We start from the raw sequence: 18,082 nt of genomic DNA on the forward strand, positions 1-18,082 counted from the left end.
CAGCAGTAGCTGGGACATATTAAAAATAATCATAAAATTCGGTTAGACAAATTGAATTGTAAAATGAAATAAATTCGTCCTAAACTTAGACATAATAAAATAGCTAATAAATGTGTATTAAACTAAGACACATTTAAAACATAATTAAAATGTCCAGATTTTAGACACATTAAAACACAACTTAACTAGTTGAGCTGAACTAACTAAATTAACTAAAAATATTTAATTTATTCCAACAACTAAAGAAATGTATAAAATAAACTGAGCTAGAATTGAGCTCATGGAGCTAAGTTTGAGCTTAGTTCGACTCGAAAAAGATTGCAAGGTGCACTCGTAGGGCTGGTCCAAGCTCTCTCGATGTGTCCAGCCAAAGTCTCTCCATACACTTGATCTACTAAGGCTGAAATAGCCTCTTTGAAGTGCTTGGCTCGTGCTCAGGTAATAGGACCTTAAGGTAGCTCCAAAGGCTCCTTCTCTAGCTAGGTATGACTCGGGGCATGGCCGTATCATCCCCCTCCTCAAAGCGATTTGTCCTTAAATTAGGACCTACTTCAAAAGAAGATAAATCAGACATATTAAAGCTCGTACTTATATTATACTCACCCGGTAGGTCGAGTCGATAGGAATTTTTGTTGATTCATAATGAAAGTGAGCATGAAAGAAATAATAGATGCTCTAAAGGCTCAAGATCTCACAAAAATTATGGCTTTTTGATGTTTAAACTTGTGAATTCCAACTCAAGATAATACCTAAACTTAGGGAAACAAACTAAAAGTTTTTAAGTCTTCAAAAATTAACTTATCATGCTTGATTCCCTAATGTCTTAAAGTTTAAACAATCAACGCATAAATGCCTATGTTTAATTCAAGACATATCAATAAAAATCATAAGTTAATTAAAATTCATTCTAATAGTGATATGAGTGATTCATGTGAGAAGAAGAAAGAATTCAAGGATTTCTAATGATGATATAAAAGACCCCCCACACTTAAGATGTACATTGCCCTCAATGTACAAAGGTAGATATATTGAAAAAGATAGACTTATAATCATAAGATAGGGAGAGAAGTGAAACTTCCTGAATGATGAATGAACTCCTTGAATTGGAGTGATAGAAAGTAATAGGCCAAAGCAATGATGAGAGTGGAGGAGGATACTTCGGTGATGATCGAGGTTCATTAATCCATAAATCCTGCACCAAAAGAATATTATATCTGGTGGTAGCTATGGTCATGGTCGAGCAGGACATGGCAGTCGTGGAGAACCTTTCCCGGTGGAGTTTTTAGTTCTTCTGCGATGATGAGCTTTGGAGCTCTTTATAACTGTGATAGAAGCAGGAACTTTTTAGGGAATATAAAGAAGCTTAATTACTCGTAATGAAATGGCTGAAATTAAAAATTGTAAAATAATAATAATAAAACCTAATAAAAATAAGCTTAAAGGAAAATAAAAAATAGTCTTAAAATAGAATAAAAGTTAAAACATAAAATAATAAATAAAAGTTTTTAGACATCTTTATCGCTAGATGGTTCGTGAGGTGGGGGTGGTGATGAGATGTGAAAGTGCTGACAAATCTGCTGTAGAGTAGCATCAATGTTATCGAAGCGCTGAAAACACTGTTGCTCGAATCGAGTAAGGCGCTCAGAGATGTCAGAGTATGAAGCCGCCGCATGAACTAGACGAGAGGGGGTGGTGGCTGAGTTGGTGGATCCTCGTGACGTGGAGGGACATTATTAGTAATGTCCTTTGGGTCCTCCTCTTCGATGGACTGGGTGAGGCGGTACTGAGGAGGGTATGTGCCACGTCATTTCTCGATCATCCTCATACTTAGCATGCTTGAGATGCCCTGTGTCGACATCTGGCCAATGAGAGTGAGGGCGGATGATTGCGCTGCCGTGTTGAGGGGCCCAAAGTGCCGAGCCAATCGAGTCACATAGGGCCCGATAGAGATGACCCCTCTTCTGATACGAGCACGCCCCGCGAACTTCATTGAACAAGTCTGTCAAGCCAAGCATTGACATGTTGGCAAGCTGATCCCAGCTCGTTTCCAGCTCCACGAGCTCCGTCCAGCTCAAATCCAGCTTATTCAAGCTCGATCCAACTTGCCTGAGCTAAACTGAGCTCACTCCTAGCTCATATTTAGCTCATGAGCTAAACCTTAGCTCAACTTCAGCTTAGGAGTTTAGCCTCAGCTCAACTTTAGCTCACGAGCTAAAACTTAGCTCATTTTAGTTTAAACTCGGTTTTGTCTTTAATGCATTAAATAAAAATTTGCACATATTTATTTAAGCATTAAACTTGTCTTATATTAATATTTGTTATTAATATGCCATAGTCATTACATAAATTGATTATGTTCACATAGCTGAATTAATGCATGACATTAATGTGTTCACATCATGCCGAATTTATGAGTGTCCATGAGATATCTTAATGACTTTTTTATCTTATGTAGGTACATCCCTTTGGACGGTACAATGTATGGATGAAGAAACATCTCTTTTGGACATTCCACACTCATGAATGAAGAAGAATTAAATGCTGGTGCATGTACGGCTAGATGCAAGGTTTCTACAAATTCATGCATGTGTCGAATGCATGTATGGACATTAAAGGCTGGTGGTCCATGAATGGATCAAATGCATGGGATGATAGAATGCATGAATGGCTTAAGTGCATGTATGGTGGCAGTCTCCTAACTTTCCAAGGCACTTATTCGGCCAAGAAGTAGCTGTTCACACTTTGAATTGACCTATAAGCAGTAACACATGCATGGATGGGTTCAAGAACGTCCAAAGGAAGGAATTAACTCAATAATTCAACACATTGATTGAATTAAGTGTATGCACAAAGGGGAGAACGAATTTACTAGGTTCATGCTGTCATTTATGAACCTACATGCTATTAAAGAGTTTAATTATGAGGATACATGTTCCATACAAGTGCATGAACGTCCCAAGGAGATGAATGCAACCTTTGGTGCACATACAAGTCACTTGAAGCCTTTCTTTATGATTAAGCATTCATGCACACACTTAGGGGGAAGAAAGTGTCCATTCAACTAGTTCATGAATCTGCCGAATTTATGAACTATTTTAATACATTAGTGTGAACGTTTTTATTATTGTGTGAACACCTAGATGCCGAATTTGAATGGTCATCTATGTGCCTATAAGTATTTGTTTTCTTTCAATTGTAAGGGACTTTTGCCAAAATTGTTAATGAACATTTGTTCTTGTGAGGTTGCTTCCTCTCATATCTCGTACAAGTTTCGAAAGACTTATCTGGCTTGTGCTAGTGGCGTCAATCGTCTTGTTTGAACTTATCACCAATCTTGGTGTGGCGTTCACCTATCCATCTATCCATACTTTCACCTTAACAATATAGGAACCGGGGTCACACTTCTTAGTGTTGAATCATTCCTGACGTTGAGTTCGTTTTCCATTCCCATCCTTCGAATTATTTTCTTATTATACCAAACCGACCCATTTATCCATCACCCATCTTTGCTACACATAACCGAACCTATTACTAAACTTACCCTTCTTAAAACCTTCCGCTTATTCTAATCAATTATTTTACTTTTATTACTAAAATCCGAGACACGAACGACTCTCTCGAACTACGATCAGGCAACTACGTGAATTTGACTCATCTACCCGGGCCGGATCACATCATCTTCTGTGTCGCTCCGTCTAGTGGCGACTGGCAAAGGCAATAAAGTAGGCGAGGTCAATGACATGCCCATTTGCCATACCCCATAATAAATAAGTGTCATGGGTGGTGACGACGCCGGTGCTCTCTCGTCTCCCTATCAGAGTGTGAGCCAAGATTGTGTGTAGATACCTCAAGGAAGGAGGGAGAGCCGATGCCTTGGAGTGGCTAGGATAGTAGGTGGTCGAGGCAGGGACGAGGTCCCTCCAACATTTTGAGGAGGAGTAGTGGATGTGGCGGTGGAGGGTGTCGAGGTCATTGTCGTCCATGAACTCCTCTGTGTACAGCCCTAGTGCAATCTCAAACTTGGGTACGCTCAATTGGCGTACTAGACCACCGAGGCGGAACTGGACCATTCCAGGATCGTTGAAGTTGGTCATGACGGTCTGAAGATGGAACATCGAGCAGAGTTCTAATGTAAACTCGAGATACGTTAGCTCGATGATCTCGAAGAAAAGCCCCCACGGGTCAGTCTTTAAGAGGGCTCGTACCGCATCAGCCAATTGAATCTGCTCGAATGCGGCCTAGTCAATGCAGCGGCCCACACTTAGGGGTCTGGCCTGTAATATCTGATATAATTTCACCTGGGGTCCCAAGGGAACCTGGAGGAATGGGTGCCTAATCTTCGTGGTAGGACCCGAGGATGACGATGCTCCTTTCCTCTTTATCGAGGCAGGAATAGCGGTCTTCTTACCACGTGAGGACAACATTGTACCTGCATTGAAAAATTGAAGTTCAATTAATATGCCCCAAGAATAGTATGGAAAATCAAGGCTAAATATGAATATTTTATGAAATTTACGTACGAGATGATAAAAACTAAAACCACTAAATATATCAAGTTAGAGGATTATGGAAATAATGAATAAATGCATGTGGGTAGGCATAAATTTCATGGAAACAAGGAAAAATGGAAGAGTATTGCAAATGAGTATTTTATTGTTCAAACTATGAATATTCAAAAATAGTTCAATATAGCAAATGAATCATGAAATAAGCCACATATTTAAAGAAAATAGAGAGAAAAGACTGAAAAATGCAAAAAGAAGGAACTTGGGGCGTTGAAATCGGTGTTGTAGGCGGCGCACGGGCGTAGAGGGTAGGGCATGTGGAGTTGCAGTGGCTAGGGTTAGGGATTTTTGGGGAGGGAGATGATGAATAGTGAGGGGTTTGCCTGTGTGTTTCGCAAATTTTGAATTTGGGTGCGTCTGACATTCTGCCCATGCCTGTGTGACTTGGGCGTGTGGGCGCACACGGCCGTGTCGCATGGCTGTGTCTTGCTTAGTTCGCTTCTCCCACGCCCCGTGTACATAGGTCCACTCCCGTGTTCGTTTTGACAGTGTCGACCACAGGTGGATGGCACAGGCATGTCGAATGCCAGTGTTACATTCTCAGTTTCAACCACGGTTTTGAGGCATGGGCGTGTCTTACGCCCGTGTTGTTTTGGCATTTTTGCCCACGGCCATATTGCACGGCCGTGGCAAATTAATGCACCCCGTGTTGGGGAAAAATCTTGCCCTATGCCCGTGTGTCTGGCCGTGTGGTATTTAGAAAGCCTGCGTTCCATGATTCGGTTACTATGTTAGATGTTAAAAACTAAGATTTAAAGAAATTAGCACTGTTAGTGCTTGGGTTGCCTCCCGAGAAGCACTTATTTATAGTCTAAGCTCGACTTACCTCTCTTCTGCATGGTCAAGGTGGTGCGAGGAGTTTACACTCCTCATTCTTACTATAAACTTTATCAACATAAGGTTTCCGACGAGTATTGTTTACCTTAAATGTGCTGAATTTGGTATGATTTACCTCGACTGTACCATATGGGAAAATACTGAGTACCGTAAGAGAAATTTCTTCATTAGGTTCAGAAGTGGTAATGCAAGGATTGCTGGATCTAGTAGTACTTTGTCTCCAACCTTAAGTTATTTGTTGAGGTATTGAGCTCGTCCTGGCTCGGTTTTGGTTTATTGGGTGTTCTTGGTTTCTGTGTCCACCATTCATCTAGCTCATCGATTTGTAGCCTTCGTTCTTCATAGATAGGTCCTTTGTTGTTGTTTGAACACGGCTCATATGCATTTTTTCGTAACTATTTTCTACACAGAAGGTTTCACCACATGATCAGTACTAGTAGAATGATTTATACAACCACCTTCAATTTTCGATGTGTTAATTACGAGCTTAAAGGGTGATTGTTTCGTCTCCCACACGAAGTGTGAGTTCACCTGTGCCAACATCAATAATGGTTCTAGAAATCGCTAGAAAGGGTCGTCCTAAAATTAAAGGTGCGTTACTATCCTCTTCCATGTCTAGAACAACAAAGTCTACTGGGTATATAAATTTATCGATCTTAACAAGAACATCTTCAATGATACCCCTAAGAAATCTAATGGTTTTATCAGCCAATTGAATGCTCATCCTAGTTTGTTTGGGTTTCCCAAGACCTAGCTGTTTAAACATTTTATAAGGCATAACATTAATGCTTGCCCCTAAGTCAGCCAATGCATTATGAACGTCTGAACTACCAATTAAACAAGGAATCGTAAAATTCCCTGGATCTTTCAATTTTTTGGGTAGTTTATTTTGTAATACGGCTAAGCAAACTGCATTCAGTTCCACATGCGATGCCTCATCCAACTTTCGTTTATTCATTAAAAGATCCTTTAAAAACTTGACTGCGTTTGGCATATGCAAAAAGACTTCAATAAACGGTAAGTTAACATGTAGTTTCTTTAAAAGTTTAAGGAATTTACCAAATTGTTCATCTGATCGGTCTTTCCTTGTCGCATTGGGGTATGTCACACGAGGTTTATATTCTGTACTCACCGGTTTTGGGTTATTTTGGCCTACCTCATTCTTACCTTTGCTTACCACCGTTTCTGGCCTTGGTTTTGCAACCAACCCTTCCTCATCTTAAATGGAAATCGCGTTGCATTGCTCCCTTGGGTTAGATTCAGTGTTGCTTGGCAGGCTACCTTGTGGTCGTTCAACAATTAACTTGGCGAGCTATCCAATCTGAGTTTCGAGCCCCTGGATTGATGCTTGTTGATTTTTGAGTGCTGTCTTAGTATTCTGAAAATGATTTTCTGACATCGAGATGAATTTGGTTAGCATCTCCTCAAGGTTCGGCTTTTTCTCCTACTGGTACGGTAGTTGCTGAAAGCCTAGAGGGGGTGGTGGTCTCTGATTTCCTTGGCCTCCCTATGAAAAATTTGGGTGGTTCCTCCAACCTACATTGTAAGTACTGCTATAAGGATTGTTTTGAGATCGAGGATTGTTACCTATGTAATTTAACTACTTGTTCTCCATGTTGTGGCCATAAGGTGGGTATTCTGAACTGCTTGATCCACCTCCACTTACTTCGCACTGCATTACTGGGTGAACCTGTGAAGTACTAAGAAAACGATCAATTTTCTTATTCAAGAGTTCTAACTAATTAGAGAGCATGGTGATCGAATCGATGTTATAAATGCCGGTTGTTTTCGTTGCTTTGTCCTCATGACTTGCCACTGATAGTTATTCAGTGGCATCTCCTCTATAAATTCATAAGCATCTTCAGGTGTCTTATTATTGATGGTTCCGTTAGCAGCTACGTCAACCATTTGTCGAGTCGAAGGATTCAGGCCATTATGAAAGGTTTGAACCTGTAGCCAGAGTGGTAACCCATGGTGAAGGCATCTTCTCAAGAGGTCCTTGTACCTCTCCCATGTATCGTAGAGTGTTTCTAAATCCATCTGCACAAAAGAAGAGATATCATTACGTAGTTTAGCAGTTTTAGCCGGTGGAAAATATTTTAATAAAAACTTTTCGGTCATTTATTCCCAAGTAGTGATTGACTCCCGTGGAACGATGATGTGATCCTGCCCGGGTAGATGATACGAGTCATAAAGGCCCAATCCAAGTTCAAGAACGTGATGGGCTCACATTGCCACAAGGCCCAATAACGAGATCAAAGGCCCGACAAATGTGGTCCAAACTAAATGGGACCATTCAAGAGCTTGTTAGCAAGGCCTTAGATGCATACACGAGAGAACAAGAAAATCAAGATTCACTTTCTTGTTTTCAAGAAAATCAAGAAACCGAATCTTGGCCCAATTTTGTTGTTCGAAGAGATTTCAAGAATCAAGAAAATCAAGATTTCAAATCTTGGAAATCTTGGTCCAAGAAACCAAATCTTGCAGCCAAAACGCATTGGATCTCCATTACGAGCGTCAACGACCCAATTTTGGTAGGAGATGGATCACGAGCCCAAATTCTTGAAGGCGAGGCCCAATAACCAAAATCCAGCCCAATCAAGAAATTTCTTCATACTTAGTTGAAAATCAGGCCAAAATGTCCAAGGGCCCAATTTGTAAACATCTTACTTGTTTAATTTAATTTTTTAATCTTTAGGAGCATTACATGTAAAATTCGGCCCAAAACAGCCCATATAAGTGCATGGCCAAATTTACCTTGTTATTTTATTAATTAGGTTTAATTTTTATTAGTTACTTGTGAGATTAGGATTTGTTGAAGGCCTATATAAGCATTGGCCAGCCACCCTGATGTGAGCTTGCCTACGAACCAAATGGAGAACGAACAAGAAGCCATTAAGCTGCCCATTGGTCCAATAACGCGAGCTAGAGCTAGACGATTCAACGATGCTATTTTAGCAATGGTGGAACGGGTTGAGGAAAATGATAGCAAGGAGTTTAAAAACGAGCTGAACATATTCAACTTCTTTGAAGCTGAATTTCGTTCTAGCTAATTAATTTGCTGCTGGAATTTTAGACCATTTAAATAAGCATTTAAATAAGTTTTATTACAGCTTTTAAATATGTCTTAAATTATTACAAGTGTTTAATATGTTGATTTGGTTGAATTAAAGGTGTCTAGATGTCATTTAATTTGTTTGAATATATTACATGAATTAACTATGTTCAGCCGAATTAATGTGTCTTGTTTAGTACATATTTAATTCGGCTTAATGTTAATTAGTATGCTCATATTATGTTTTAAATTAATTCAGCTGAATTGAGTTAAATTAATGAGGTTCATTTGTTTTATTTAGGTTCAGCCGAATGTGGAAGATGCATGGGAAAGGTTGGCCGAATGTGGTGTGTAAGATGCATGCATGTTGGATTCAATGTGATGTGATCCAGCCCGATTGATTGAGTCGATTCACTTGATTGCCCAATCGTCGACGAGAAGTTTGTTCGATTTTGTAGATAGATGGAGTTAGATGATTTTTTTATAGCGGAAGTTGAGAAAATGGGTTCAAAAGATGGTTTGGATAGATGTTTGATAGGCTCGGTGAAATAAAGAAATATTGTTTATAATTTAATAGTTAAAATGGAATGGAAAAATAGAACTCAAGCGAAGAACGATTCAATACTATATGAAGTATTGCCCCGGGACTTATATTGCTCAAGGTGGATTAAATGGATTGTCGAAGATGGACCTTGACCCGTTACCTATAGAGAGGTAGGAACCAAAGGTATAAAAAGGTGGATGAACGCCACACCAGGATGGTGATAAGTTCAAGAAGTCGGGTTGACGCCACTAGCGAGCTAGATAAGTCAGAACGAGACTCGTACGAAATAGGATAGGAGGAAACCTCACAATCAAGTTTTCAATAATCAAATTCTGTAACCTTTTACAATAAACAAGTAAGCTATTTATAAGCCTAAAATGCCTATTGATATTCGGCATCTATGTTGTTCACACTAACTTAAATTCTGTTCACACAGGTATTTAACATGTTCACACAAATAGCATTAAAATCCAGTTCATGCTTGAAGATGGTACATGAATTGGCCGAACCATCATGATGCTTCACTTGATGCATTCATGCATCCTTAGCCTTGAAGAATCTCCATAATTCCATGAATGTGCAGCTCTTCAATGATCCTACATCTCCCTTGGCTAAATGAGGCATTAATGTGCCTAAAATACTTGAATGGTCATCTTGAAAATGCATGAATCATGCATGAAACGTCCCATGTATTTTCCCCCATAAATATGATCCATGAATCTTCAAATACATGAACTTTCAGCAACTCCCTCTTGCATGAACGTCCCAAATGCATGTGCTCCTTTAAATGCCATCCATTGAACCTCAATTGTGCATGCACACTCCCATACATTGCACCAATCCGTTCATGAACCTGCAGCAAATTAAATCAGCAAGTTAAATGCATTTCAAACACATTAAATTAGCAGCATATGAACTCAATAAATTGCACATTAAATTTGGCCATACATATTAACAATTTCAGACATATTTAAAACATCATAATTTATTAAGTATTTAATTTAGATATAATTAAAACACTTAATTAATTATTTGTCCAGATTTTAACAAATTAACTAACTTAAGATAAACAACTAATTTAACTAATGACAAATTAAATGGTTTATTTCAGCAAAATAAATGCAAGCTAAAGAAAGCTAAAAATAAGCTCATTAGGTTAAGATTGAGCTGAATTGAGCTTGAATGAGTTGACTTGAACTCGAGTGAGCTGGAAACGAGCTAAACGGAGCTTAACGAAATGAAATTGAACTAATTCAGCTCGCATGGATTGGCAAACAATGCTTAGGGAGCTGATCCAAAAGTGTGCCCGGGGCATGGTCGTATCATCCCCTCCCTCTTTAAAGCGATTTGTAACTAAATTATATTTTGAGACAACTTATCATCAAATCGTTAGTGCCAAGCAAGCTCTCCTTGTACAAAAGAACCAATAATGGTTGTTTCAATAACATCGATTTTCGAACTTCTCTCTCTTTTACCAACAAATTCACTGATACGAGCTCGTTTCGGATGTAAAGACGAGTCGTAATCTTTCCTGATCGAAATTAGGTAGTGTCGGAATTGAATCAAATTCAAGTCTTGGTGTTTGAAGTTGGATGGCTTTAGGAACAAAGAGTTTGATGGGTTGTTGTTTGCTGGGTAATTCGATGAAACAAGATCGAACCCTTATTATCAAATAAGGACCCGGGCTTAAGGTTTCAAAGAAAGAAATGGAAATAGGATAAAAACTGAGACCCTCTATTTAGCAAAATAGGAACCTACGGTATGAAGAACGCCACACCAATGGGTGATAAGTTCGAACAAAGTCAGATTGACGCCACTCGTTGAAGATAAGTCAATTTGAGCTTTGGAGAATAAAGAGAGTGAATTTCTCACTAAAATTATATTTCATTCAGAAATTTGGCAAAAAGTCCTTTTACAAGAAATTCAAGAACTATTTATAGCTTAAGTGACTAGTAGCCGAATAGTCAAGTTCAATACTTAAAAACTAAGTAAACATTGAACTAATTTTGAGCTAAGATCCATGAATGGTCTTGAATCAATGTTCGGCTGAATATAGACCAAGGAAGAGCTTCAACGAACTTGGAAAATTGGCAGTAGCTACATTCGGCCAATGGAGTTTAATAAGGTCAATAATGAAGCAACTCTTGCTGAAAAATTACCATCATTAATTAGCAACTTGAACAGTCATTTAGAAGTGCCCCATTAATCCTCCACTATGAGATTCTTCGATCAACACTTCTCGTACGGAACCTTGGGGTATACAAAGCTTTCCTTCTCGGAACAAGTACCCATCATGTCGATAGTACTTCTCGTAAGCTCCCTTTGCGCATAACCTAAAGAATTCACTAAAGTCAGCATCGTTGACATATAAATCTTTAAGAAATACAAACCCCATTAACTTAGCATCCAAAATATTTAACAACGCATACCTTCGAGATAGTGCATCAGCCACTACGTTTTTTTCATTTCATTTCGAGAACGTGATTCATAAGCCTCATGAACGTGCTTGGGGCGTTCGTTAAGCCAAATGGCATAACGAGCCATTCGTAAAGCCCATGCTTCGTTTTAAACGCAGTCTTCCATTCATCACCCTCACGCATCCGTATTTGGTGATAACCACTCTTAAGATCAATTTTTGAAAACAGACTTGCGCCACTTAGCTCGTCAAGCATATCATCCAATCGTGGTATAGGATGACGATACTTGATAGTTATCTTGTTTATAGCACGGCAGTCCACGCACATCCTCCACGTTCCATCCTTTTTCGGGACAAGCAAAACAGGCACGGCGCATGGACTAAGGCTTTCGCGCACATAGCCCTTTTCAAGGAGTTCATTTACTTGCTTTTGTAATTCTTTTGTCTCTTCAGGATTGCTCCGGTAAGCAGGTCGGTTTGGAATCGCGGCTCCCGGCACAAGATCTATTTGGTGTTCGATTCCACGAATAGGTGGTAACCCACTCGGGATTTCTTCCGGGAATACGTCTCGAAATTCCTGCAACACAGACAAAATAGAAGAGGGCAACTTATCATCAAATTCGTTAGTGCCAAGCAAGCTCTCCTTGTACAAAAGAACCAATAATGGTTGTTTCAATAACATCGATTTTCGAACTTCTCTCTCTTTTACCAACAAATTCTTTTTTTCATTTTCATCACTCGTTTCTTTTTCTTTTGAATCACTCTCTCTTTTTTTATCACTCATCTTTTTGTTTTTCTTCTTTTCTTCACTCTTTTCTTTATTCTTTTCATTTTTTTGCTCTCTCTCGATTTCTTTTGATTTTTCAATCGAACTCCTCATTTTGAGTTGATCTTCATACACTTGTTTCGGTGATAATGGAGCTAACGTCACCATTCGTCCCATGTGTTTGAAAGAGTATCGGTTTGTATATCCGTCATGAATCGCTCGCTTGTCGAATTGCCAAGGCCGCCCCAAAAGAAGATGCCCCGCATGCATTGGTACGACGTCACACATAACTTCATCTTGATACTTCCCAATTGTAAACGAAATCAACACTTGCTTCGTTACCTTCAATTCTCCACCATCGTTAAGCCATTGGAGTTTATACGGATGGGGATGTTTAATGGTGGCCAATCCGAGTTTCTCCACCATCATTGAACTTGCCACATTTGTACAACTTCCCCCATCAATTATAATGCAACAAATCTTACCTTGCACTTGACATCGCGTATGAAAAATGTTTTCGCGTTGTTGATCGTTTTCGGCACCTTGCAAAGTAAGGCTTCTCTTCACCACCAATATTTCTCCATTTTCGGCTTGTTCAACATCTTCTTCATCTTCGGTTTGTTCAATGGCCTCCTTCTCTTGTTCACTTTCAGATTCAATCTCGCCATCGTCTCGAACAAACATCACATTCCGATTTGGACATTGGCTCGCGATGTGGCCCCTTCCAAGGCATTTGAAACATTTTATGTCTCGAGATCGACTTGGTTGGGCTTCCATCTTTCCTTTACTCGTTTCGGCAATCGGTTTGTTGAACTTGGTGGCACCACTTACTTCTTTGTTTCGGCTTGGTATGTCACGTTTGTTGGTCCCTTGCCCCCACCTAGGCATAGAAGAAGTGTTAGAGAAAGTTCGTGACGTACCTTTTCTTTTTAGTTGTTTTTCGACCTTTATGGCCATATGGACCATATCAATAACCTCAACATAGTGGTGTAGTTCGACGATATTTGCGATATCTCGGTTAAGGCCGGCGAGAAATCGAGCCATGGTGGCTTCTCGATCTTCCTCCACATCGGCGCGGATCATGGCCACTTCCATTTCTTTGTAATAATCCTCCACGCTTCGTTGGCCTTGAGTTAAGCTTTGGAGCTTTTGATACAACTCCCGGTGATAGTAAGCAGGAATAAAACGCTTTCTCATTATTGCTTTCATTTCCGCCCATGTAGACACGGGACGTTCTCCATTGCATCTTCGGCTCAACGTGAGTTGATCCCACCATATTATGGCATAGTCGGAGAATTCTATAGCAGCTAACTTCACCTTTTTGCTTTCCGAGTAATTGTGGCACTCGAAAACTAATTCCACCTTCTTCTCCCATTCAAGATAGGCCTCGGGATCCGATCTTCCTTGAAAAGCAGGAATCGCCATTTTAATATTCTTTAAATCATCATCGGGCCTCTCTCGATCTCTTTATTCTCGTGCTCGATGACCTCGTCTCCTTGCACTTTGTCGTGAACCTCGATCACTTTCATCGTCACTTTGTTCATATAGATCATTTGCATGTTGCCATGGACGTTCTCGCTCTCTTCTCGGAATAGGAGGGGTGTTCGCACGTTGGCTTTGTTCCTCCATTTGTTCCATTCGTTCATTGAGAGAATCGAATTGAGGTTGGAACAGACGAGAGATTTCTCGTACGATTGCTTGGACTTGGAGATCGGGCACTCCACCTCCGGGAACGTTTCTCCTCGGTTGAAGGTTTACTCCTCCACCAGCAGCATTCGAAGCTCCTCCACTTGTTGCTCGACGATCCGGACTCCTAGACATGTTTAAAATAAGAACAAAATATTTCCTCACCACAAAAACCTCACAAATTCGCTCACAAGAAAAAAATTCACTCCTCTCGTGTTTCACTCTATTTTCGGCTTTTATCTTGATGTACTCTCTTGCCTTTTACCTCTCAAATCCAACTCTCGATATTCTAAAAAGCTACCTTAGACTTATCCCACTTGTGGGTCGGCTTCAAAGGCTAAACAAAGGAAAATCGTATGGTTTAGGGTAGGCTCGAAAGAAAGAAAGGTTTAAAGATGTGGCGTATAAAATGAATTCACGAATTGAAATTTTTTTTTAATAGTGTGAAATTTCACTCAAAGGGGTATAAAAGGGTGTATAATATGATTTCGGAAAAATTTTTGTTGAAGTGTTTCCAGACTCTTTTTTTTTTTTTTTACGGATATTTCACGTTCTTTTCGTACGCACCTAGACCGTATGCAATTTTTTTTTGCAATTTTTTTCCTTCTTTTTTTTTTTGGATTTTTTTTCGAAACTTTTTTTTAACTTTTTTTTTTCGAAGCTACGATTTACGTACCTAATTTAGCTAGCTCTGATACCAACTGATACGAGCTCGTTTCGGATGTAAAGACGAGTCGTAATCTTTCCCGATCGAAATTAGGTAGTGTCAGAATTGAATCAAATTCAAGTCTTGGTGTTTGAAGTTGGATGGCTTTAGGAACAAAGGAGTTTGATGGGTTGTTGTTTGCTGGGTAATTCGATGAAACAAGATCGAACCCTTATTATCAAATAAGGACCCGGGCTTAAGGTTTCAAAGAAAGAAATGGAAATAGGATAAAAACCGAGACCCTCTATTTAGCAAAATAGGAACCTACGGTATGAAGAACGCCACACCAATGGGTGATAAGTTCGAACAAAGTCAGATTGACGCCACTCGTTGAAGATAAGTCAATTTGAGCTTTGGAGAATAAAGAGAGTGAATTTCTCACTAAAATTATATTTCATTCAGAAATTTGGCAAAAAGTCCTTTTACAAGAAATTCAAGAACTATTTATAGCTTAAGTGACTAGTAGCCGAATAGTCAAGTTCAATACTTAAAAACTAAGTAAACATTGAACTAATTTTGAGCTAAGATCCATGAATGGTCTTGAATCAATGTTCGGCTGAATATAGACCAAGGAAGAGCTTCAACGAACTTGGAAAATTGGCAGCAGCTACATTCGGCCAATGGAGTTTAATAAGGTCAATAATGAAGCAACTCTTGCTGAAAAATTACCATCATTAATTAGCAACTTGAACAGTCATTTGGAAGTGTGAATGGACGGTTTTGAATGACCATAAGGTGTGAACATCATGAACCGAATAGCCACAATGTACCCAGCAATGTGAAGGAAATAAATGGCAGCTTTGGAGAATGGAAAATCATCTCTTTTGGCCGAATGGTCACTTAGAGAACTTCAACAATCAGCACACCATCTTTAATATAGTCCATGCATGTATCATTTGGTGCATTGAGCCCAACATGCATGCATCTTCACATCCATTGAATCTTCATGCATGAATCTGCCCAATGAATCTTCAAATTCGGCTGTACCTAAAAACACACATGAACTTAATTAATTTCAATCAAATTAAGCTGAACTAAGTAAATACATAATGTGAACATCCTAATTTAACATTGAAACAACTTAAATATTAATAAAGCATGACACAAATTCGGTTGAACAGATTTAAGACATGTAATAATTTAGACAAACTAAATGAAATCAAGACATCTTTAATGTAACTAAATTAAGACATATTAAACACTTATATTAAATGAAAACATATTAATAAGCTGTAATAAGACTTAATTAAATGCTTATTTAAATGGTTTAAAATCCAGCAGCAATTTAATTAGCTAGAACGAATTTCAACTTCAAAGAAGTTGAAAATATTCAGCTCGTCTTTAAGCTCTTTGCTTTCATTTTCCTCAATCCGTTCCACCAATGCTAAAATAGCAACTTTAAATCGTTTAGCTCTAGCTCGCGTTATTGGACCAATGGGCAGCTTAATAGCTTCTTGTTCGTTCTCCATTTGGTTCGTAGGCAAGCTCACATCAATGATCAAAAATTTTTTTTTTTTTTTTTTTTTTTTTTTTTTTTTTTTTTTTTTTTTTTTTTTTTTTTTTTTTTTTTTTTTTGTTTATTCAACACAACCAAGCAGATGATATGTCAACTTTTGATCACACAATTCCAGATTTTGTTGGTGCTGATTTATTCGAGCTTCTCGTCGACGATCGGGCATCTTAAGTGAACCCGACTCAATTAATCGGGCCGGATCACATCAATATTAGAAAAAGATATAATCACTCACCACACGAATTATATTTCACTAGTTTAAACACACATGTTGATTTGACAAAACGAGCATACCAAAATGCAAAGGTTCATACTTCAAGAGTATTAATCGGAATGCAAATCACTACATGGAAATTTCACACAAAAACTCAAAGATTGTTCATGAAGAACACAATGCACATATCATGTGAAGATCTTTTAACATGGATGCCAAACAAAGAATTTTTAACGAACATGCAACCTTTCAAACAGGCAGATTTATCACAAATCAATTGAGCAGGCATGTTTAAACATAAAGATTTAACACATGAGTTCAAAAAGTTTGCAGGTCAAACACATCAGAATTTTTAGGTGACAGACTTTGATTCAAATGTTCAAATTCGTGATACGAGTCACAAAAGCCCAAATTCTTGAAGGCGAGGCCCAATAAGCAAATTCCCAGCCCAATCAAGAAATCCATCCATACTTAGTTGAAAATCAGGCCAAATTGTCAAAGTGGCCCAAGTTGTAAAGTTTTATTTTTATTTATTTATTTATTTATTTTACTTTAGTTTAAATTTTATATTCAGTCCAAGAGTCCCAAATAAAAGACCCTTGGCCGAATTTCCATATTAAAATAATTAGGAGTTTTTTTTTTAGTTTAGTTTTAGTGTTCTAATTAAATTAGGAAAAATTTGAAAGGCCTATTTATATGGCTTGGCCAGCCACCCTACATTACATTACAATTACATTGAAAATTTCAGATTTGATTTGAGTGAAAATTCTCTTTGAGTTCTTTCAAGGATTTTCTCTTGAGTTTTCTTTGAAGTTGTTTTAACAATCTTTTTGATTGTGGAGCCATCTTCAACCTTCTTCTTGCCATTGATATACTTTGGAGGGGAGATTAGAGCCGTTTGAAGGGAGTTGTGAGATCTTTCGAGATTTCAAGGCTTCTTAGGACTTATCTTTTAATTTCTTACTGTCAATTCTTTCTTTATTTCTACTTGTGCTGAATCATTATCTAATCTATTTTCTGTTCTTATTGTGTTTCAGCCTTTTTCTATCTTAAGGATCAGCCCAAAAATCCCTAATTTCTAGGGTTTTTCCATGCTCTTTTTGGGTGAAATTAGATTGTCGAAATTTGGGGGAAAACTATCTGGGTGTTCAATTGGGCAGAATCGCAATCTCTTCTAGGGTTTCAAGATTCCTTATTAACACTTATTTCTATTCTCTATTTGATTCTTTACTGTTTGGGGATTTTATTTCAGATCTGAAATTCAAAAATCTAATCTTTTAATTTTCTGTTTCGTTTCAGATCTAATTGTTTAGGGTTTTCGTAGGAGTTTCTCGTGACTTGGCAACTCGATCTTGGTCCGCGCGCAACCCGTATCATTTGGTATCAGATTTTGGGCGTTTTGGGTGTTCTTGGTTGATTTCTAAACTGATCTCTATTTTTTAAATTACAAACAGCAGTTTTACCCAGAAAAATTTTCGAAAAAAATTCATTTGAGTGGGTAAACGTTTTCTGATTGATCTGAAATTTTACATACATATTTTTGGCACTGTTATTGAATATACAAAAATATTTCCCGCAAAAAATAAGTCGAAAAAGTCAAAAATTGAAAAAGACGAATCTAATAAAAAATTAAAAAATATTCAGCGGGTTGAATTTGGTGCCCAAATTTTCCAGATCAAAAATTCAATATTTGAAGACATTCCAGATTTAATTTTGTGATTTTTGGAGATCGGGAACACCTCGAATGAAGTTGTCAAGTTACTCCGCAGTTTTTTCGGGT

At 38.3% G+C, this 18,082-nt stretch overlaps 1 non-coding gene across 1 annotated transcript; it reads left to right on the plus strand.

Annotated features, from left to right (window-relative positions):
- The first annotated feature begins 7,368 nt into the window (after nucleotides 1–7,368).
- On the plus strand, nucleotides 7,369–7,475 carry LOC121213198 (small nucleolar RNA R71). The gene has a single exon (XR_005908570.1). It is a non-coding gene; the product is annotated as a small nucleolar RNA R71 (small nucleolar RNA).
- Nucleotides 7,476–18,082: the final 10,607 nt, after the last annotated feature.

The sequence above is a fragment of the Gossypium hirsutum genome, chromosome A13, assembly GCF_007990345.1.
Source record: "Gossypium hirsutum isolate 1008001.06 chromosome A13, Gossypium_hirsutum_v2.1, whole genome shotgun sequence".
NCBI lineage: Eukaryota > Viridiplantae > Streptophyta > Magnoliopsida > Malvales > Malvaceae > Gossypium > Gossypium hirsutum.